The sequence below is a fragment of the Lissotriton helveticus genome, chromosome 5_1 (assembly GCF_964261635.1).
Source record: "Lissotriton helveticus chromosome 5_1, aLisHel1.1, whole genome shotgun sequence".
Taxonomy (NCBI): Eukaryota; Metazoa; Chordata; class Amphibia; order Caudata; family Salamandridae; genus Lissotriton; species Lissotriton helveticus.
In genome coordinates, this window is record NC_136065.1 from 1,054,624,514 (window position 1) to 1,054,648,873 (window position 24,360).

At 45.1% G+C, this 24,360-nt stretch overlaps 1 protein-coding gene across 6 annotated transcripts in view; it reads right to left on the reverse strand.

Moving 5' to 3' along the window:
• The window catches only part of LCOR (ligand dependent nuclear receptor corepressor), a 286,641-nt gene extending 262,988 nt beyond the window's left edge, over positions 1-23,653 (reverse strand). Inside the window, exon 1 of one of the 6 annotated variants that reach the window (XM_078643590.1) lies at positions 23,074-23,646. The gene's annotated coding sequence lies outside the window, so the exon portion shown is untranslated. Of the gene's footprint in view, positions 1-19,339; positions 22,337-22,661; positions 22,880-23,069 lie in introns of those variants that run through there. The other 5 variants (XM_078643591.1, XM_078643593.1, XM_078643594.1 and 2 more) reach the window with 5 other exon arrangements.
• Positions 23,654-24,360: the final 707 nt, after the last annotated feature.

Consider the following 24,360-nt stretch of genomic DNA (forward strand, 5'->3'; position numbering starts at 1 on the left):
ATGCTGCATCTGAAGGACAAACGCAAGTTGGATGGGCCAAACAAATTAAGTCAGCGAATAGAAAATAAATTGAATGACAAACAAAAATGCAAGGGTAAGGAATAGGTGGAGTGCATTCCTAAGTCAGCTTCCAGCATGTCCTCCAGAAGTCTTTCAGTACCAGACAGCTGGGCTGTCCGGCACGCTTTGACCTAAAAAGGAAGACTTCAAAGGGTGAGAATGTAAGGTGAGCTCCAAGACCTTACAGGATGCAAATAGCTACCGGAGCAGACCCACCAATTTCTTTACACTGTAGAGCAAAAACTGAACACTCAAACTAGGCCCCTCACAAGGCCATGATCAAATGGGGAAAAAGCTTTTAAGCTTGTCTTTAGTAACTGGGAAGAACTCTAATCTAGCCATCAGCAAGCAAAAGGCTGTTCATGCCTTGAGGAACCATCATGTTGACTTTTGTGGCACAAAGGGCAGTGGAATAGCTTATATGGTGAAAGCTTATTCCTGGAACAGATAATGGATCACATTGAAGAAAAATCTGGAAGGAACAGGGTAGCAATTCTGGTCCTAATAGATGAGACTTTACCCCTTAATAAGTACAGTATGATCTACTAAAAGCCTGGAACAGATGTACTCGCTATTTGCATTGAGTAACTCCTTATTGCCTGTCGTAGGACTATCAAGGGTAAAGTATCAAGGACAGTCTTGGATTGCTACGACAAGACCTTCTCTCCATGATAAATTAAATGACTATTTACTTGTTAACCATCAAGAACTTGGGGGTTCAAGTTCTAATAGTATATAGCCTGCTTACCCGGTGGAACTCATCACTGGCTGGAGGGTGCCAACTTCCAATATCAGAGGGCCTGAAGACAACAGAATGCAACAGCCCAAAAAGGCACAATGACTCAACCGCTATTGCCGACAGCAGCATTCTTCAGAGTCGGGTGTGCATCACCACATTTGTGCAACTACAGAATACGTGTGCAATTATCCTTGTTTTTTTCTTGGATCATTAAATAAACTGACTTTTTAGCACAAAAGTTCATGATAAAAATTAACCGCATGCGCGCTAGCGGTTTTCCCGCTGCGCGCTGCGAATTTGAAAATCGCAGCGTTACGTGACAAAGCCAGCTCGTAATGCGCGTAGCGTAGGTAACGCCCATGACGTTCTGGCTTTGTCATGCGCATCGAAGGGGTTAAAAAGGACAACAGGGTGGGGGATAATGGAGGAGCAGGTTGAGGACTGGGTGGGGTCAGGTGAGGGACAAGGGAGGAGCAGGGGAGGGGCTCAGGCGGGATGGGGGAGGAGGCAGAGGGAGAAAACTCAAATGCAAACACCAGGCGGGGAGAAGCACACAATGGGAGAGAACACCACACAGGGGGAGTTTGGCAAGGTACAAAGCACGAGTGAGCAGTAGAGAGGGCAAGAGCAACACTTGTGGGGAGAAGCACAAGAGAAAGAGATGGCGCTGAGGGAGTAGAAGCACATGACAGAAAGAGACCCATATGGGGGCATAATCTGGCAGGGGAGAAGCAAAAAATGGAGACAAGTGGAAGACATCACCTCATGAGAGTGCCTTAGACAAAGAAAAAGTAGTCCCCTAAAAGTGAGCAGTGGAAAGATACAAGTCAGAAAAAAAAGATGATAGAGGCTATGCTCTAGAGAAGGGACAAACACAAGAGAAGACAAGCCATCAAATAAGAAACAAGCAAATAAGAGTGACAATAAAGGCAACCAATAGAAGGGAACTGCAGGCTACAAGCCCACTGTCAGTGCACAATAGGTCTTTTGCAAGTAGACAGCTGTGCTGCCTGGCAGTCAGGATCTAAAAATATTAGCTGAGCTGTTTTAGCTGTACCGAAATCCGGAAGACTTTTGGACATTTTGTTCAGTGTGTGAACAACAATTTGTTACAAAGTGTACCGCAACTGGAAGCAATGGACAGGTGTCTTGAGATTAAGACATCGGGTAACTCGTTAAAACTTTTCTAATTTAAAAAAAAAAATGTTTTTAATCAATTAACATTTCTTATGTAGTTGGATTGTATGACTGCAAACGAGCGGAACTTAACACTTTTCTCCCGCAACTCTTTCCTAGGGACATTTTTTTCCAATTAAAGACATTCTGAATCTTCGTGCTTCAATTCAGGGAACTACAGCTATTCCTCACTGTGGTTTTGCTGCTTAAAGTGAATTTCACCAAGCAGAAATACCGATTCCTCATTGAAACCAGTCTGCCTTTACAGGCGAGATGGCTTGGACTTTTTTGGACCTCAATCACAGCTCACATTAAGACCATGGCTACACCTTCCAAACAGTGTACAAAATCCAATTTCCCGAAACATGTATACTTCATCAGCATTCAATACGGCTAACAAAAAAAATTGATTAAAACAACCTATCGTAGTGCCAATTGGGAGGCTAGATGTGAGGGATTTCTTTGGAAATTAAATACAATCTTCGTTACTGTTTGTTCCATTCTTATAGGTTAACAGCTGCTGTAGGCAAACACATTCTTCCAGAAGAAAACGTAAATACTTTGGGAATGGTTTAAAAAGTGCATTCTCAACTCCCGCAATGGAGTGTTTCTAGAAGAGAAGTAACTCACCGTTGATTATTTGATAACCGTATTTTATACAGAAAACAACCTACATATTATTATCTTGCTCAGAGGAAGTTAACATTTGTTGCCAGTGATTATTACAGCAAACTATTACACAGGTTCACTAAAGGTTGCACCCGTTCACACCGTGAGGACGCACTATTTAAATTGCGCATTTAACCGAGAACAAAGTATTCCATGACAACTGCAGAAGTTGACTTTAAAGAAAGCACTTTCAATTCGCAACGACTTACAGATCTCACTACTAGAGAATTAATCAACACACATTTCGCATTACCATTATTACCACATGGCAAGCCTCTGTCTACCACTATAAGAATATTATTCCTATAACCGTTTACTTTGATTTCATTACAAGATCGGAGGCTAGCATTATGCTGTCTACATCCAGAGAAGGGTGGTACTTGTGCACTGATAGATCAGCACTCTTTGAACTTTTCTTGTTCCCAATATGCCACAGCAAGTTAGTAGCACAGCACAATTCCCCATCCCCTCCAGTTCCAGCCCCTGGTCTGCCATACTCTTATGCCATAATGAAAGAGCGGTGAATGACCACATTGTTGGCCCATGCACCATAGAGTTACCAGCACTTAAAGTGTTTCCTCAGAACGGTGAGATTTTGGCAGCCTTGTTCCAAATGCCAGGCAATGAAGATAAAGGGAATTCTGATGGATACATTTAATCACAAATTCTTCATCTTTAGGAAACATTTAATCACAAATTCTTCATCTTTAGAATATCTTCCTCTGGCCCCAGACGGGATCCTGAGAATTTTTCAACAGGTATCCCACTTGGCAGTAGATGGCGTTGTGCAGCTTCACACTGGCTATGTACCGCCCTGGAAATGAAAGTAGAGCTGCATACAGGCACCATCCTTTCATGCTGACATCAGTTCCTTCCTTTCTTTCTACACCGCCCAAAAGAAACTTGGAGATTTGCTCCCATCTTTTTTCGATCTTTGAAGTTTCCAAATAGTTTTCCAATCCCTGTGCTAGGAAATAAGTGCATTTGAAAAACTACAGACTAAGCCACTGAGAGGCTGCAGCACGTAAATGCCAGTGCCAGTCACAGACACACCCTCACCCCACCAAACCAAACCGCAGTGAGACTTTGGTGCCTGGGCTCCGGTATTCACTCAAGGTTGTAACACAAATGTCCTCTCATGCACCCAAATGTGATCAGAGACCAGACAAAGTTGTACATCACTGAGCATAAGAAGTTGTGGACACTGCACAGGTCGCATTCCAGGTTGTAGGTCTGGACCAAGGCCTGGTCCCAGGACCACTTCACTTATCACTAAATGTCTTCAGGTGAGTGGAAGTCAAAGTCCAAAGACAAGAAACAGAAATGGGGCTCTATCCCAATCTGCCATTCTAGTTTCAAAAAGAAAGCACAGGGGTGTCAAAATTTGAGCCACAAGTCATCAAACCAGTCAGCGACCCCACAGCATATGGAGGTCTTCGAGGGGGGCATGGTGCAAATCACTAGTATTCTTCCAACTCCCTGTGGCCCCACAGAGCTGCAAGGGCCTCCAATCGGGTTATCAATGGTGAATTCTCTCCACATAGAATCTGCTCCCTTGGGAGCACAAACCAGGACTGTACAAGATTTCACAATGTTCCACAGCCAGCGAGGCTTTCTACCATGGCTATGCCGCTGCTGGTTCCAAAGGCACCAAACAATGACCCAATGCATGCACAACCAGTTGACATGCTACCGGATATTAATAGTTTAATCTACAGCGGAGCAACTGTAAGTAGACGCTCCATTCTCTTTTTGGCTCCGACTCTGCCCTTGTAGCAGAACAGGGATTACCCCAAGAAAAGGATGATGGAGAGACAAGTGGCTCACACACACACACACACCCAACCCCCCCCCCCCCCCCAGAGTCGCTGTAAATTCCTGGCGCAAATTTCCCAAAAATCCTCAACAGGATTTAGAAAAGCACTACTTTTGATTGAAATGTGTAGCACTATATAGCTCGATGATGCTGGTGATCAAATAGAACCCTCATCTGACTATCTTCAAGAGGGGACGAGGAGCAAAACCAAGGCCCAAGTGATTGATTCTTTTTTAAACGGTAGTGATGAGCTAAAACGATAGCATGTAATGCATTGCTAGGGCAGAGCCCCATGCAGACACACTACGACCGGACCTCGGTCAGCTTTGCTCGGGGGCGTCGCTGTCCGCCCTCCCCATGGCCGGCGTGTGGGTGTTGCTGCGGACAGCCGTGCTGCTGGCGGCCGCTGGCCCATCTGCTGGCAGGCGCTGCTGCAGTAAATCACACGCTGAAAGGCGGCCGGATATGCGGATCGTGAGCAGCAACTGGCAATGGTAGCAGGGTTAGTGATGGCTACCACGCAGGACAGCAAGGAGGCTGTACTCACAGTTCCAGAGGCTCCGAGTTGCGGTGTATAGGGCTGCTCATCGTAGGTCTCAGCTGATAGCCACGCTTGGATCAGGGGCAGGAGACAACAGTCGTTCTCCGCGGCCTGCGTGCATCGCAGACACTCTTCTAAGTGGGCGGTGATGGTGACGAGGCTAGCCCCAACAGGAGTCAGGCAGTGCTTATGGGGAGCCTCCGTCTGCCGCAGCAGCAGACCTCCGAGAGTCCCGGCAGTCCTGGGGGTCCTGGTCCGCCCGCGCCCCGGAGCGGGGAGCGCCACCGGCGTTGTTCACTTCAATGAGAAAGAAGTGTGTAAAACCGCGCAGAAACAGGCCCAAAGGAAACACACCGGGTGTGTTTGATGCGAAGGGGAAACTGGACTGCAGAAACGGCAAGAAGCCGGGGGTGGGGGGGGGATTGGATGGCGGGGAGAGGATGGCGGAGAGAGGGAAAGCGCTGCCTTTAATCTTTTAGCCTCATCCCTTTCAAACTGGACGCCCAGACTTCCTGCTGGCATAAAAGGTTCTTTATCTTCTTTATGGGGCCATCTGGACCCATAAAGAAGATAAGAAACCTTTCACTTCAGCAGTAAGTCAAGGAACCCAATCTGAAAAGGACAGGGCTAAAAGAGAAAGTCACTAGGACCTCTTCTCCAATGGCTGGCCACCGTTTAGGAGGCCAGCCAATGGAGAAGAGGGGTGGGCTTAACCTCGCTAGTGATAATCTTTCTATCTCATTAAATCTCGCCAGCGAGACTGTCAAAGCGCAGCCATCGCAGGCTGAGACCTAAAAACTAGATGGATGCTAAAATTAGGCATCCGGAGGAACGCAAGGTACCCGATTTGATAGCACACGGTTTTCTTCTTCTATTTGGCCCAGTCACCGATTTAACCAAGCAATACCATAGAAAAACTTTACAATTCTGATAAACAATGCAAAAAGATATACAAAAAAACATTTGCCTAGGTATTCAAATAGAGAAATAAGTTAAGGGGTGCAAAAGAAAAATCAACATACAGAGGAAGTGAAACTAAAACCAAACAAAGGATACACAGAACAGTGGATGCAAATACAATTATGTGCCACTAAAACATACAAAAGAGTTTAGGAAAGCCTGCAACAGTTAGTTTTTCAGTAACCTAAGAGAACAGCACTGTAGCAGGAACAAATGTTTGCAAGACAGGCTGCGAAGAAAAAAACATAAGCATTATAACAAACCAGAAAGAGTTAAAATTATCGCCAGCATAAAATTAGCCTTGAACCGAATAAAGGGGGAAAAATGAATAGTGTGAAGGAAAGCTGAAACCAAATCCTTAAAGAGCCCAAAGTAACAAGGAAGCCTAAAATAACTTTCCCCACCCAGGCTACGGAGTCAGTCATTCTTGCGGTACTGGACACATTGAGAGCAAATGCGGACATGGGGGTCCCCCAGGTTCTTGTGGATTTGTCGGCTGCGTTCGACACGGTTGATTATAACATCTTGTTGAACCATGTCGAACAAGCAGGTATACAAGGTCCTGCATATAAATGGATCAAGTCCTTTCTTACAGGCAGAACTCAGGCAGTACGTCTTGGTGCCTTTACTGCCCCTAAATTATCCACGTCGTGTGGGGTTCCGCAGAGTTCGTCCCTTTCCCCACTACTGTTCGATCTTTACATTAGGCATTTGATCCATTCACTCAAAAACAAGAAAATAACCATCTTTAACTACGCCGACGACCTCCAGCTGGTCTTCCCTCTGGATTCCCCTAACGCAGTCGCAGAATTTCAATCTACCATGCTCCACATCCAGCGCTGGATGGATCTTTACCATTTGAAACTCAACCCGGGCAAGACGGAATTGGTGCTGCCCGGGAAGAGCGATGTCAGCTGGGGACCGCATTTCTGACTGTGGGAATTAGGTCCTCCTCCTAACCCTTCCTTGAAAAGCTTAGGGGTTACTATTAACGCTGATCTCTCACTTAGAGGACAAGTGGGGGCAGTGGTTTCTACTAGTCTCTTCCAATTGCGTAGAATCAGGAAGATTGCTCATTTGTTGTCCCACTCAGCCCTCGTTCAGGTCGGGATAGCGCTGGTTCTTTCACGCTTGGATTTCTCAAACTCTCTCTATATTGGTCTACCTCAGTTTCTGCTCAAACGTCTACAAATAGTTCAGAATCAGGCAGCAAGATTAATTCACAAACAGCCGAGATGGCAATCGGCTAGGCCCTTGCGGCTAAAACTTAATTGGTTGCCCATGGCGAAACGTGCTGCTTTTAAGACGGGCTGCCTAGTCTTCAAGGCGCTGCATTGTAATAGCCCAAAATTTAGCAGTAATATGATCGAGGCACAGTTTTATGGTTTTCAGCATGATGGTAGCTTAGAAACAGGTCTGCAGATTCCTTTATGTTATTTCATGATACAGTTTGCTTATCTGGTTACTGCACTCGGTTGTCCAATCTGAGATTGTGTGTAAAGTTCTGGTCCTGAGCTGGCATGGTTGGAGAGAGAGAAGTGGAGAAATCATCTGTAATGGAATTTTTTTCAATGCCCCATATCTGGGATCCTGAGAAGTATCAGCGTGGTCAAGTTGGTAAGAAATTTGGGACCTGCAGCAAATGGACTGTATGAAAGCCCTCCAAATTGGGCAGTAACGTGACAGATTTCTTCAGTTATTCCATGATTGTTCATTTGGCTGTACAATGCTGGTGATGGACAACCCTCATAGCAGACATGTCTTATGTGAATTTAACTGGGTTAAGTTATATTGTGGTTTTAGTATAATGTGGGCCAAAACTGAAATATATGAAAGTACATAACTATATAACCCCATAGCGAACCATAGGGCAGCTTTTTTTGCTTACCTGCATAATTAAAGCAGTTTGCTGGTTGAGTTATTTGCAATTTATGGGTTGTAAGCAGAGGATTATGCTTGAAGGTACAACTTTTTTCTCGACAGCGCTATCGAGAAGCTGGTGGTGCAGTTATCTAGGAAATAGCCACATGTTTTACTATTTTCAGAAGTGTATATGGTCCTGGATGCTTCCAATTAATCGCTGATGCCGATTAGCATGACTAAAGAAAAAGAAAAACGTGCTGCTTCATTTTGTAGATGACTGCAAGTCTACAAAATGATGTAGGGGCCATTTTTATTTACAGCTCTGAAATGAATTGGTAAATAAAAAACTAGTGCTAAAGCTTTTTTTTTTAAAGGCTGGAGGGCAGAGGAAGATACACGTAGAGTTGTAGACACTGTGGAAGGAACACGCCGAAAAAGAGAAGCAAGTGATAAAAGGGTGCAAGAGCAACATGTAGCATGGATGGGGGCAGAAAAGTATGTGGGTGAGAGGCAAAAGAGGGTGAGGTAGACCAACATGCGACAGAACATGGGGCGTGGGGGATGGAGAGAAGCACTTGAAGGAGACGACTGGAAATGAAAACCACTGCATTCACAAAGCGAATAAGCTGAAAGAAAATAGTTCGCTAACAGTCAACAGTGAAATGTACAATAGCCAGTCAATCAGAAAAACTGGAAAGAGGCTATGCTCCAGGGAATGAACACAAGATTGCCACGCCTTTGCACGGAAAGCCATGGAATAGGAAGCAAGTAAATAAGTGCCAAAAAGCAAACTAATAGGAAGCAATAGGCAAAAACTCAGTAAGCCCACAAAAGGTCTTTCTGCAAGCAGACAAATGCGCCATCTTCCAGCAAGACCTAAAAAGTGAGCAGTAGGCCTGGACCACAGCATATATTGCCCACTCCTGCTCTTACTATGCCTCATGCATAGCATTTTTACTTCAGTGCCAGTGAGGTGGACAATGAACATGGGAAGGACAGAAAGACATTAAGCAGAAGCGGCTACAGCAGAAAAAGATATTGGAGGAAGTCTGCACTGTAGTCTCCGGTCGCAGAGAGCCAGGGCATGAACATATTGCAGCTGCGTTGTTTTTCAAGCTGCAGGCCCAAGATATTTGATCATGTGGTTGCCCTAGGGATCCGATACAGTCCGCTATGATTTGAGGCAGCACTGAGCAGGCTGCACTACTAGGAAAGCAACTGAGAGGACCCAGAGACAGTGTGGACAAGATTTGTGTGATTAATATGCTGGGAAGGCTCAGCTGCCTTTGCAACCACGTGCCAGGACCCTGCAAGATGGTGATGTTGAGTGGTTGGCTGAGATGTGCTTCCACCATGACTGTGTGAAGTACAGCCTCCAAAGCCCTCGTTTCACCAATAAAGCATGCTATGTATTGGGTGGGTTTGTGACAGGTGGCGGCAGCAGTAGCCATTAGAAGTGAACACACATTCCTCAACTTTCAATTGCACACATGTGCAAGGGTTTGAAATAGCCAATGTCTGCATTTTTTTTAACAACCTTTCCTAACTAATTCACTCTTACCAAAGCCTGCCAGTGGCCAAGAGAAGGCTGAAATGGCGTTATGTCCCCAGGGTGAAAATTGTGTTAAAACTGCACAAATCTTTTATAAGGAAAGATGCGAAGCTTTGATTTTTTAGAACTTCATAGGGGTTGTAGGTAATAGTGTACTTAGTTTTGAAGTCTGGAAGTTCTGAATTTCAGCAAGATGAAAGCCGAACTTATTCTGAGAGAGAAGAAGGGAAGGTCGGTGAAAGATCCAGAGAGAGAGAGAGAGCCCAGAAGATAAAGAAACTAGTTCGCTTTCTCAGTCTTTACAAGGGCTCTGCAAAGCACAGCATGGTCATAATCAACCCTTGCTAAACGTGGCACAGGACAAAAACTACATCACCACATGACTACCCCTGAACAAAGCCATAACAAATTAGCACAGACTTGATCAAATCCACCAACTATACCTTCATTCACACCAAATTAACCGATACAGCAGCCCGAATACTACTACAATCTTCACCCAACCCTGCCAATTGCCTAACCACCACTTATTCCATTGCATAAAGCTGTTGCTTACATACACTATTCCTCTGATGGTAACTGTTCTTAAAAATCTTGAGCTTCCGCTGTACCTGGCCCAAAGTTGGTCTTCCTGTTGCGACCTCTGCATTCAATCTGCCACTATTTCTTTTTTAATAACTGAAGGCGATTCTCCACTTGATGTAAGAGGAGTTGTGGAGTAGAGACACTAGTGCACATAAAATATTTCTGAAGCCAATACTCATATATATGTACACTTTCAATCACAATTCCTTTTATTTTCTCAACTTTATCAAACTCAGTGCTCTATACACAGGTGCTCTTAATAACAATGGACAATTTCTCCATGAAAAAGTGTATTTAGAAACATCTTATAACAAACTGAACCCCATTATCTGTAACAAAATATGAGCCAATGAATCCACCATAAAATCTTAACTAACAGAACAAACAGGGATGTTAAATTGGAGGCCTTGCTGTCGCACGTCCAGAGTACGAGGTATTGTAATGGGGGGAGGGAGGGGCGGGAGGGGGGAGGAGGGTTGGTTTGTCTTGTCTATATATCTTGAGTCTATCCACTGTCTTCTTTGCTACCTACTTACGTCTAGCTACACACCTTCATACAAAAAGTAACATGAGATCGCGAACTAGTGAGGAGAACAACTAAAACAACGGGAGGGGACACAGATACCAACCACCACCACAGGCAGGTAACCCAGTCAAGAAAGGAGGGCACATACACAGGGTAAGAGGGAGAAAGGGGGAGCGACGAACACCAAACACACACAATTACCGATGACACTGAAAAACATGTCTTCCCTGTCAGCTAACCATAAGATATTCTCCCTGAAAGTCAAGGGCCTCAACCACCCAGTCAAGAGAAAAAAAATCTTAGACTACGTAGCTAAGGCCAAGGGGGACGTGATCCTGTTGCAAGAAACTAAGCTTTCATTAGACAACGCCAAGAGACTTAAAGCCAGATGGATACGACAGGTAGCCTGCACTCCAGCAACAGGGAAGAAGCGGGGGGGGGTGATCACTGATAAGCAAAAAATCCAACATAACAATAGAAGAACAATGAAACGACGAAGCAGGGAGAATATTGCTAACACAACTGAAAAGGGGGAGGAAAACTTCCATGTACCGAACACCTACGGCCCTAACAAGGATGACACCGTATTCTGGGAGTGAGTCTCGAAGAAATTGGAGACAATCCCCAGAAAGACCTCACAGTGGTGGCAGGGGACTTTAACGTAGCACTTGACCACACACTAGACAGGCAATCACAATGCCACTCCCTACCCCCAATTGCTCACAACACACTAAAGAACATATGCACAAGATTCAACCACAAAGTTCCATGGCAACTACAACACCCAAACACTAGAGACTACACTTTCTTCTCCAACCCGCACAACTCATACAGCAGGATTGACTACATAATAATCACAGGCACACACACTCACCTAATAGACCACACTGACATTGCGACAAGAACGCTCTCAGATCACTCGTGAATCAGCTTACAGCTGACCGGGCACCATAACGAAGAATCCCACGTAGATGGAGGTTTAATAGCATCGTCCTGGCAGACCAGGACAACAAAGACAGAATGAAGAGGCTATAAAAGAATACCTGAGGCACAACGACACACAGAACACGGATGGGACGCACTGAAAGCCACAGTCAGAGGCACAATAATAGAAATCAAGGACAAACTGAACCAGCTTGAGAAAGACATCAAAAGACTAGAGATGATCCACATTAAAGACAAAAATGACGGTAGCACCCTAACAGAAATCACTAGAAAAGAATACGAATATAACAAAATCAACAAGAGGGCCGGGCTGTGGGTGAACAAATACAAGTCCATCAACCTCTGTGAGTCTAATAATGCAGGGAAACTACTAGCCTCCTACCTGAAACACAAAGACAGTACACCATTTCATAAATCACAGATGCACAAAAAAACCACACATACAAGATATAAAGAGATCCTAAGAACATTCCAAGAGTTCTATCGGGATCTATACAAGAAAGACCAGGCCTTAGACCAAGAAGGATGTGCAAGCTACCTAGATAGACTTGACCTACCAAAGATAACGGATGAAGAAGCACAGACACTAGGGCAGGAAATAATCTAGGCAGAAATAGAGATGGCGGTCAAGTCACCAAAAGATAACAAAGCACCAGGCCCAGATGGATACACAACCACGTTCTATAAAACCTTCCTAACGACCCTGCAACCACCCGTTGAAAAAAGTGTTCAACCACTGCGCAGGGGAGGGAGTAGTCTCACAATCTATGGCAGAGGCGAACATAATAGTCATCCGGAAGGAAGGTAAAGACGCACAACTACCCCAAAACTACAGGCCCATCTCACTAATCAACGTAGACTGGACAGTCTACGTCAAAATCCTGGCCTCAAGACTAAACACTGTCCTCCCAAGACTAATAAGCAGCTCACAGGTAGGATTCCTAAAGACCCGCATGTCACATGAGAACACCAGACTCTTAGGCCACATACTGGAACATGCCCCCAAAACAGATTAACCTGTGCTGACTAACACTAGATGCAGAGAAAGCGTTTGACAGGGTATCATGGGCCTTCTTAGAAAAATGCATGAGGACATACAATTTGGGGGTATCATACACACGGAAAGTAATGGCACTGTACGATGACCCCAGAGCTCGAATCGTAGTTAATGGGAGGGGGTCTGACACCTTCGCCCTACAACGCGGGACAAGACAGGGTTGCCCCTTGTCCCCCTCGTAGTTCCTGCTGGCCTTGGAACCCCTGATCAGGGATATTAAGGCCAACGAAGAGGTGAGGGGGGATCACCATCAATGAGACCACAGTCAAACTAGCCGCATACGTGGACGACATCCTCATAGTGACACAGCGACCCAGTGCCTCCATCACTGCGCTCATGGAAACCATAGGAATATACTCAACACACTCAGGATACAAGCTCAACAAGGATAAGTCTGAGTGCAAACCACTTAACATCCACACCGCTAGAGGTATAATGGGGACCTCAGGCCTAGCTTGGCAAACGGTATTTATCAAATACCTAGGGATGCACGCACTTTGGCAAGGACCTCAAAACCACAAAGACAAAGACATTGTTAGAGTCATTGTCACCCAAATTCATAACATGGTGGTGGGTGGAGGATAGAAACAATTAAGATAATGATCACCCCGATGCTCAACTATCTCCTGAGTATGCTCCCTCTTCTACTCACTGAAGACCTTCACCGCAAGATCGATAAAGATGACCAACACATTTTTATGGAGGGACAAAAAACTGAGAATAAGTTTGAAAAAGCTAAGACTAGAAAAAAAACTAGGAGGCCTAAAAAGAGCAGACTTCAAGACCTAACTAACTGCATTTCTTGCAAAACAGGGAGCCTACTGGCTTCTACCCAGCCAAGAATACACACCAGCTTGGCTTGCATTTGAGAGAGCCATCCTAAACAACCTAGAACCGATAGCTCTCCTCACAGCCTACAAACACATACAAGCTTCCAACCTTATACTGAAAAATACCAAAAATGCCTTCCTTAAAATAGACAAGAAAATGGAATACAGCATAAAAAACTCAGTGTGAATTGCTGTGGGCAAACACCACGGTTAAATACAGGGGACAACCCCTCTCCTTTGACACATGGAAGAGGCTAGGTATCTCCTTCCCGGCGCAGCTGGAAGAGGGAGGAAACCCCACCACCTTCGCCACACTAAAAACACAGCATAACCTTCCAGACATATAACTGTACAACTTCCTGAAAATCAGAACAGCCCTGACAAAAGCGAAAATAGGAAATCACAAGCCATCTATCTTTCAATACATGACAAATCTCAACAGGCTAGGGCATCAGGTTTCACACCTATACAAGCTACTCCCCCCAGCACCACCAAAATTAAAGGACAAAACAGCCAAATACTGGGAAAAACCTCGACAGCACACTCAGCGAAAGAGAACTCTCTCTCCTCTGAGTCGCCCCCTTATAAAACAAAATCTTGCCAGTATTAGCACAGGCAAAGTTCTGGCTACTAAGACTTGCTGGACCCCGGCTCGCCTGGCGGCGCTGGGACTCAAGGAAAATGACCGGTGCTGGAACTGTGACAAGGAAAAGGGAGACCTAGCTCACCTTATCTACTATTGCCCCAAAGTTAAACGTTTTCTGACAGAAAACATTCAACTTCATAAATAAAGCGTTGGGGTGCACATTAAAACCAGACATCGCTACCCTCACTACCAAATTCATGACAACAGAGCCAAAGTCACAGCACGACAGAGACCTAGAAGATCTACTGACAGTGACATCCACCTCCACATCCACCACCACCCCATCCACCACCACCACCACCACCACCCCATCCACCACCACCACCCCATCCACCACCACCACCACCCCATCCACCACCACCCCATCCACCACCACCACCTCCACCACACCCACCCACCCCCACTACATCCACCACCCCATCCACCAGCACCACCTCCACCGCATCCACCACCACCCCATCCACCACATCCACCACCACCACATCCACCATCACCTCCACCACCACGACATCCACCGCCACATCCACCACCACCACATAATCCCCGCCGTATCCACCACACCCCCACCACCACATCCCCCACCACCGCATCCACCACCACATCCACCACCGCATCCACCACCGCATCCACCACCACTGCCACCACATCCACCACCGCATCCACCACCACCACCACATCCACCACCAACACATCCACCACACCCACCACAACCTCATCCACCACCTCATCCACCACCTCATCCACCACCTCATCCACACCCACCCCCACCCCCACTGCATCCACCACCCCATCCACCAGCACCACATCCACCACCCCATCCACCTCCACATCCACCTCCACATCCACCTCCACATCCACCACACCCACCCACCCCCACTACATCCACCACCCCATCCACCAGCACCACCTCCACCGCATCCACCACCACCCATCCACCACATCCACCATCACCTCCACCATCACCACCACATCCACCATGACATCCACCGCCACATCCACCACAACCACATAATCCCCGCCATATCCACCACATCCCCCACCACCACATCCCCCACCACCGCATCCACCACCACATCCACATCCACCACCAACACATCCACCACACCCACCACATCCACCACCACCACCAACACATCCACCACCCCCAACTCATCCACCTCCACCACCTCATCCACCTCCACAGCCACCTCCACAGCCACCTCCACAGCCACCTCCACAGCCACCTCCACCACACCCACCCCCACTACATCCACCACCCCATCCACCAGCACCACCTCCACCACCACCCCATCCACCACCACATCCACCATCACCACCACATCCACCACCACATCCACCATGACATCCACCGCCACATCCACCACAACCACATAATCCCCGCCATATCCACCACATCCCCCACCACCACATCCACCACCGCATCCACATCCACCACCAACACATCCACCACACCCACCACATCCAACACCACATCCACCACCACATATACCACCGCCACATCCACCACCACATCCACCACCACCACCACACCCACCACCACATCCACCACCACCAACACATCCACCACCAACACATCCACCACCACCACCTCATCCACCAACACATCCACCACCTCATCCACCACCTCATCCACCACCTCATCCACCACCACACCCACCACCACACCCACCACCATCACCTCCACCACCACCACATCTATATATGTGTGTGTGTGTGTGTAGGTGCAAATGCAATGTTCTTGGATTTTCGTCACAATAAAATACACTGAACATAATCTTCACAAAAGTGGTTTACAAACGTTTAAGCTATTGCCATTATAAATTACAATAACTTTTATTTAAGAATTAATTTACAAAATTAAAAGCCATTGTTATTTGTAATATCAATACATCTAAGTCACGTAAATACAACACACATTGCATTACAAATGCTATAGGTGTCACATTTGCGAAAGTTAAAACTATTGACATTGTAACTGACAAAGCTATTAATTTTGCTATTTTCAAAACCAACACAAATAAAAAAAAGTGTCATTTACAATACCAATCGCTCAAACTTTCCTAATGCGAGACCTATTGCATTTCCAATGCTTGTTTCTTTTACTACTTCCCTTTTTAGTTTACTCTTCCCACTGCTCACTTCATATTCTCTGCGTTTTATTTGCCCGTTCCCTCCACTGTTTTCATATGTTCCCGCTCTCCTTTTCTATATCTTTGGACTGTCCATTCCCTTCTCATCACCCCACCTCCTTTGCATATTCAGATTGCCCGAGCTATATACCCCTTGTTTCTCCTTTATTTTCATGTCCTCCCCTTCCCTGCCTCTCAATATTTGCTTTCTTGGTAGATCTTTACTCCCTCTTTCGTTGTACGCTTCTCCTTCCCCTTTCGCCTTGTATTCTCTCATTCCGGGGATTCCCAACCCCTGAACAAGCCTTTTCTCGTTCTCAGTCCCTGGATATCCCTTCAGGGTAGGATTTTGGGCAGAGGCTTTGCCTCTCTTCTGCCCACAGACAGTCACCGCAGTGTCCCCACCCTCTTTGGCCACACATCCTCTCACAGAGCATGGCTCTGCCTTCAAGTTCAAATCAAAAAAAGCAAAGGAGGTCTCCTGATCTGATTGGGAGGAACCTAATACTCCGCAGCAGATAAAGACGGATGAATCTCAAATTTGAAACTAACTGCAATGCATAACGCTGTTGTCAAGAGCATCTAGTCACATGTTGCTACAGCTTTTCAGATCAAAGGAAGCATAACCCCAGCACCAATAAGAAAACGGTGGCTCCCTCAACTCTTAGATGCAAGAATAGATCTTGAATTGAAGAAATCTCATGACACTAAGCTTGAGCTAGTGACACAATGAATGGTACTAGTACGAAAATTACCTCAAATTGATTAAAGAGGACGACTACCCATTCCCTTAGAACTTAAGAGCTTTGTCCTGATGAAGGTGTAACAAATAAAAACCGAAACGCTGCGTCGACATTTTTGCAACAACTACTGCTTTTAATTTGCTCTTCATGTGAAATCCGTAAAAACTATTTTTTAACACTGACATTTTTTGTAATAACTACTGTTTTTAATTTGCTCTTCATGTGAAATTCGTAAAAACCTTTTTTTAACACTGTACTGCAAAGGCACTGAAATTGTTATTGAATGTATAAGTTTTATATGAAATAAATTGTACAATTGTTTTAAATTATCTCTATCATAAATTGTGTTTGTGAATAAATTCAGTGAATTGATAATATATGTACACATTGTGGTTTTTAAATCCATGGGCTTATGTGTTCACTAAAGAGGGTATTATTATTATGATACTCCCAAGTTGTGGTAAATAGGGACTTCCTTCCTTTCCTTCTGCCTTCAAGCTGACACCCCTTGTAGCAGGCTCATCGGAAATTTGCTTTTTTTTCGACATTTCGTCCAGCCAGCAGGGGCAGGTGGTCGTTTCACAGCGCGCTCTGGAAGCAGACACCAGCCCTAAAGAATTAATCACCCCAGGTGATTTCCTACCTGAAGCTGGGTATGTGACAGTCCCGTACGGAGCACTGCAGACACCGTAATGTGCACATGTGCAAGGACGGAAAACAGCCCAACTATCCCCTAGTTTTAAAGTAAAAAACATCAAAACTTTATTTCTGAATCACGTTCGAGGAAGAGCAAAGTTTCAATGTAATCAATGCACAATAAAGTCCACAAAGACTAATTTCTATATTCTCTTTATTCTTGGCTAAAGATACAACAGAAACAGTTTCCCATGTTGTCCTTTCTGACTGTGGAACTTTTTGATTCATCACATTGAACTTCTGATGGACTAATTCCTTGTCCATGTGAGTTTTTACCTACAGTCATATGGCAATTAAGCTGCATGTGCTCCACATATAGCGTGAGGTCGGTCACAAACATCTAATACAGTTTTTCATGTGCAATTTGTTTGCGGTTGACCTGGCGCCACCTGCTGCCCCACTGGTAGGGACGTCCCTTTACCCGTTACCTGTCTCTCACTTCCACTGTTTTTTTCACATGACACACGTACACAACTTTTTCATATTTTCATTCAAAAGCATGGAAGCCCATCCTTAGGTGTGTGGTCATTAACCAATGCACCTGAAGTAACAGTAGATGGTGTAGCACCCAGGATAATGTGCTGCATGGCTAAATACTTCAGAAGGTCCAAATGGCATCATCACCAGTCAGTGCATGCTTTATGCACACACACTACTAGCTGCCTGCGCACGCTTCCATCAGACACACACTGCCAGTGCACGTTTTAACAGGCACACTCCTCCACCTGTCAGTGCACACTTTCACCAGGCATACACAACACCAGCCACATTTGCATGCTTCCACCAGGCACACACACACCACCGTTTGTCAGTGCACGCTTCCAACAGGCATACACACCACCAGCGCACACTTCTAGCAGGCAGACACACCACCATCCGACTCGCCTAATTTTAGACAACTATTTTTGATGTATTGTCTTTTACACACTTTAGTTAGGCTGAACTATTTTAGTACACATTATGCTGCAATCTGGCGCTTATGAGTTTTTTTCTGGCACACCTCTACCCCAAACCCTCTCACTGAAAGGTGTGAACTCTAGCACTGCCACGCTCGCGAATGCCTTACAGTGCAACCATACACACAACAGCACACACACACACACAAACACCACACACACACAACCACAACCACACAAAACTACACTGAAAACCAAACCGTCAGTGCACACTTTCACCACGCACAGACACCACCAGCCATCAGTAGACGCTTCCAGCAGGCACACACCAACAGACATATTACACCCTTTCACCAGGCACACCCTCACTATCGCCCTCACTCTGACTATCTTTCGCCCTCCCTCTATCTATCGCATCACCACAGCATCACTCAGCACCACCACAGCATCAATCTGTACAACCATTCAACAACTGGTTCAAATATGTACTCTCAATGTTTCAAGCTTTATTACAAATGTCACAAAAAGATGTTAATATTTCAATTCTGTTCTTGTATTTTCGTCACAATAAAATACACTGAACATAATCTTCACAAAAGTTATTTACAAAAGTTTAAGCTATTGCCATTAAATTACAATAACTTTTAAGTATTATTTTTAAAAAGTCATTGTTATTTGTAATATCAATACATCTAAGTCACGTAAATACAACACATATTGCATTACAAATGCTATAGGAGTCCATTTGCAAAAGTTAAAACTATTGACATTGTAAATGACAAAGCTATTAATTTCGCTATTGTCAAAACCAACACATAAATACAAAATGTGTCATTTACAATACCAATAGCTAAAACTTTCCTAATGCGAGACCTATTGCATTGCAAATGCTTGTTAATGTATCTCGTACCATCAAATGCAGTTCATCCACTGCTTTGCAACAGGTATTTGATGTTGATCATTCAGTGCTTCCTCATAAGCGACTCGCCTGACCCAGGATAGATAAATGTTGATTTCAACAACTATATCACAACCACTGGCATAGGGATGAGACCAAACGTTTTAAAATTTCACCCAAATATAACCTGGATTCTTAATATTTATGGTGCACTCTTTTCTGACTGGTCCAAACACGTATGATGTGCATCATTGCAAATAAAGTATAATCCCAATAAAAAGAATCTAGAAGTTATAAGTGGTGAATTGTGAATGCCACACCTATTGTATATTACTAGATCAGGAGTTTGCCTTTTTAAAAATGCAAAAATAATTATTCTCGTATGTTTTCTCAATTCCTGCCAAGAGCGGACTACAAGAGAACTAAAGTAAAACTCACAAATTACTGTATGTACTGGGGTAGTGCACGAAAACGGTTAGCAAAAAGTACTTGTCTGAAAAGACGAGATGATACCTCCTGTGTACTACTCTACATTCACTTGCAGCACCTTGCAAGAAGAGTAACTTAGAACACAATGTTATTGCCAGCTTAATTCGCACTCCACAAATGGGACAGAAATGTTCATGGTGCAATCACAACAGAATGCCCCGTCTTCAAGCAATGCTTACAAACTCCTGCAATATTCCGGTGGTAAAGAAGTCCCCTCTTAACTACTATGGCCTGAAACTCTTCCTATGAAAATGAGAGAATGAATTAACATGTCAAGTTCACGGGGGCTTGAAAGACACCTCTATCTGCCATTTAACTCAGCTGGGACGCCTACGGATGCCATCAGCTAGAAACGATAGTGCTCTAGAAATCCCCTTTAACAAATAATTATTTACCGACAAGATCGAAAAACGGGTCAGAGGGGGTAAAATACATTTTTCCGTATTTGAAAAAGCTAATATGAGTCGAGCACTAGCCAACAAAAAGTTACCAATCACAGGAGTCAAGTGGCACTTATCTCACTTGCTCGATGTGTTCGTTTATCCACCCATCACCGTAGAGCTAATGTAGTAGTGCAGAATTGAAACAATAAAACGGTGTACTTTTAAACATATAGCACTATCGAGGGTATAGCGTGAAAAGTAACGCATCGTCGTTTATGTATCGTGTTATACACTCGACTTCTGTGGTAATATTGGCCTCATTTATACTAAAAAGAGTAATTTAAATGAACGATTGTCAAACTTCGGTCGAGAGTGCGGCATGTTCATACCAGAAAGGCTCGGATGGGTTTTGTCACAGAGTCAAGCGACTGTTAAACGGCTGGTATGCAGCTAGTAACAATATCACCTCCAGAAACCCACGAGGGCTGCCGCAGAAGCGAGTGCGCTTTCCTTACGTTGGCGAAAACACACCGAGTGTTAAAGAGAGTCCGTTACAATCTGGTCAATGATTCTTAAAGAATTACAGGTCTGAGACATACATTTTTGGAGGCTTTGCAGAGGCTGCCTTTTGTATGATGTAGTGCTACTTCACAATAAAGTATGCATTCATCTTGCAATAACTCATATGCCATGGTTTAGAAATGAATTTCTGGTCAATCGTCGTTTTAAAATTATGCGAAATGCAGTTCTGGCTAAAATGCGTTCATTTGACAAACCGCATTTTAAGTAGCAGATTGTAACGCTTTCATTTTCTAAATGCCAGTCTCTTTCCGAAAACAGAGGACCACAGGCTGGGGTGCCAATATACTGCAAAGGTAATAATGCAGTTTTAAAGCGTTAGGGCTAAAAATTGAAGCATTGGAAGGAAGTATTTCCTACTGTGATATACAGCCGAAAATGCGAAAATCCATTTTAGGATTAACTACAACACGTAGCTCGAGCAATAACAATCTTGGAGGACGTAACTCCGTGCAGTACGACACGCCCCCAAAAAGCAATAATATTCCTTAGCTGGTGATGGTTTCAGTGATATGTTTGCAAATGAAAAACGACGTGAGAAAAAGTCTACCGAAATGCTTTTTACAAAACGGTTAAGGAAGAAACGTAATCTAGACCAAATGTGCCGGGCCATTAGTACTCATTAGCGTACTGGAGCGATGGGATACTGGGCCGGAAGTAACCCTCGGCCGGAAGAGAATTCCCGCCTGGCGGTCCCAGGCAGAAGAGGCGAATGCAAGCGGGGAATACAGTCTACAGAGACGAGGATCAATCTGAGCTAGCAGCGCCTCCCCTCATTCAGACAAACTGGGGAAATCACTATACACTGTGGCCATGGGATTAGTGTCAAATACCCATAGCCTTTGTCATGGAAACGATCCAATCGCCACCCTTCACACCTTACTGTCGCGATGCACGCAACACTATAAACATTGTTTTCCTGCAGAAGGACAATGCCCAATACAGAATCGACAATTGTACTTGCTGCTGATATAAATGTTAAATTTAAGAATATATCATTAAAGTGAGTGTGTTGGTGAGACTTGGTTACACATGCAATTTTAATAAAAACGGTTATTATTGCAACGCAGATCCCGTGATGTAAAAGTCTGATTTAGGATTGGCAATATGTTTGGTCACTGAAAGTGCCTAACACTTGTACCAGGCACAATTATTCACGAAGTAGCTTCTCCACCCACAGAAGCGGTACTACTTACTGTTCCCTTAAAAGAACGTCGGTCCTGTACAAAACTAGCACTCGCCACTAACGTACTATAAAAACCCTGTTGGAGTCAATTGAGATGTCCAGGAACAGAACTGCAGCCCCGCTGAGAAGTTTATAAGAACGGCAGCCTTGATTGATAAGTTCAAATACTGCCAGGTTAAAATTTGAGAACTCATGCTAAGTAATGCAGGACGACCCCCATACAATAATCTGAAAGAAGAGCTGGGTCTATCGCTGAAAAATAATTTTAGCTATTTTGGTAGGACATATCAATACGATAGTGACCCTGGGGAAAACTGATATCAGTATTCATTACTAGTAAAGCAGATTTTGTGAGACGTGCTGACTCTGCCCATTTCTTGTACAGAGTCTAATGAGCTGTGCTTACACTGTGTTTGTTAGTACGCCTAGCATCTGGGCACTTGTGGTACCATCTCTTATAATTAATACCACTCATTCTGAGAAGTATAGCACCCCAGTTAAGAAACCCAGGCACGGTCCATGCGTATACCTGCTTAAAATTGCTGCGCTGTCCACCATAGTACATCAGGTCTGATAAGAAACATAAGTGTACACACAAGTAATACCTATCGAGAAATTCTACCACTGTCCATTTCTAGTCACTAAATCACACATGCAAATGCGATAACTCTCTGGTACGAGTAAGGCAGCCGGTCACCTCAATACAAATCCAGTCGACAAGTGCCTGCACTGAACATGGTGTGGTCACGAAGGATGATGCCTCGAGCACATGAAACCTAGAAAGTTACCTATAACCATGGAGAGTTAGCCCCGCCCCGTGTCCCGTACTTGCATCCATCCCCCCACTGTAACACCCCTAGGGGAAGGGGAAAAGAACAGGGGATGATGTGTGAGCCACAGTAATCTACATATTTCCAGCAGAGTCGAGTAAACAGGACTCGCGCATGAACCTAGGCGCACTTACACTCGCAGAAATGAGTAGCCGGCCCCCGAACGAAAGAGCCACCCGGTTGATTATCCGGTACTTTGGCAGTAACGGAGAACGACACGAAACAGCCCCCACCCCCCATATAATCCCCCCCTTCCCTCGCGGCCCCTCCCTCACCTGCCTCTTGTGGGAGCGGAGATCTCGCAGGGTCCTCTGCGGCATGGAAAAGACAGGCTGGGCTAGAGTGTCGGCAAGCGGAGAGGGGCGGCATCACGGACACAATGAGAGGGAGGCGCGGGGCTCGGAGGCTGCTGTGACGTGCCGCTGGCGGTGGAGAAGCGACCGCCGAGCTGCCATCTTTCAAAATGGCGGCCGCGGCGCATCTATTGCAGGCAGATCGGCGGGCCGGCCGACGACGAAGGTGCGGTCTCCCAAAGCTGACAGCGGAGCCGGGAGGAGCGTAGAATAGGCAGGCTGATGTTTCTTTAATTATTATTATTTTCAACACTGCAGGGCCCGCGGACAGCCTGGGGAGCTGACAGGCCGATGCTGTATAATATTTGGTATTCCATGGGATTTCTGTTTTATTTTCCTGCTCTTCGCGTCGGCCGCCTCCGGGACCCCTCCTTCTTCTTGCTCCATTGGCTCTTCATGGAGAGCTAGCACTGGCCCCGCCTCTCCGCGGGAGCAGTGTCTCAGCCCCGCCTACCGGCGAACAGGCGGAAGTAGCCGCGCGCTGAGCAGGAAGCGACGAAGGCTGTGCGATGTGTGCCGTTTGACTTGTAGAAGGAATTGAGGTCTTTATAACAAATCCATCCTTTCCTTTTATTTTTGAGGTGTCGTTGCTTACATGCCGTATTAAAGCCACGACGTCACGATTTCGTAAGCAAAACATTGTCAATGCTTTAGTTTTTCCTCCTAAGCAAGCTAATGTAGCAATTCAATCCTTCAGATTGTGTTTCTAGTTCACATCCTTAGCGGTTCCTAAAGGTCTGAGTGTGATTAATGTAAGAGGAGGCAACAAGCTAAATCTCGGACCTTGAAAAGGATCAGCACGATGGTACTGGTGCCTTACCTGAATTTCATTTTGTTATGTTTTTTGGGATGGAGGTATTATGCCGTTGGAGTTTATTTGCTGCTTTTTAAGGACCCTAAAGGGTGCTCTGCCCAATTTGTTTTAAACTTGGAAATTGATTATATATTTTGTCAAATACACCAGTAGAGGAGAAGTGTTTTCCTACTTTAGTTGCTTGCCCCGAGATGAGGAATTCAGTGTGCAGTCTTTTGAATTCCTTCCAGTTTTAGCCTTTGAGCCACGTAAGCAGGGGCCATGTGATTTATGAGCTCAGATTTCATTTAAGTACAGAACCAGTGAAATTCAAATTACGCCCCAACGAACTGCTTATGACCTCACATGTAAAATCTTTATTTGGATAAAATAAAAATATCCTTAAAAGCATTACAAATT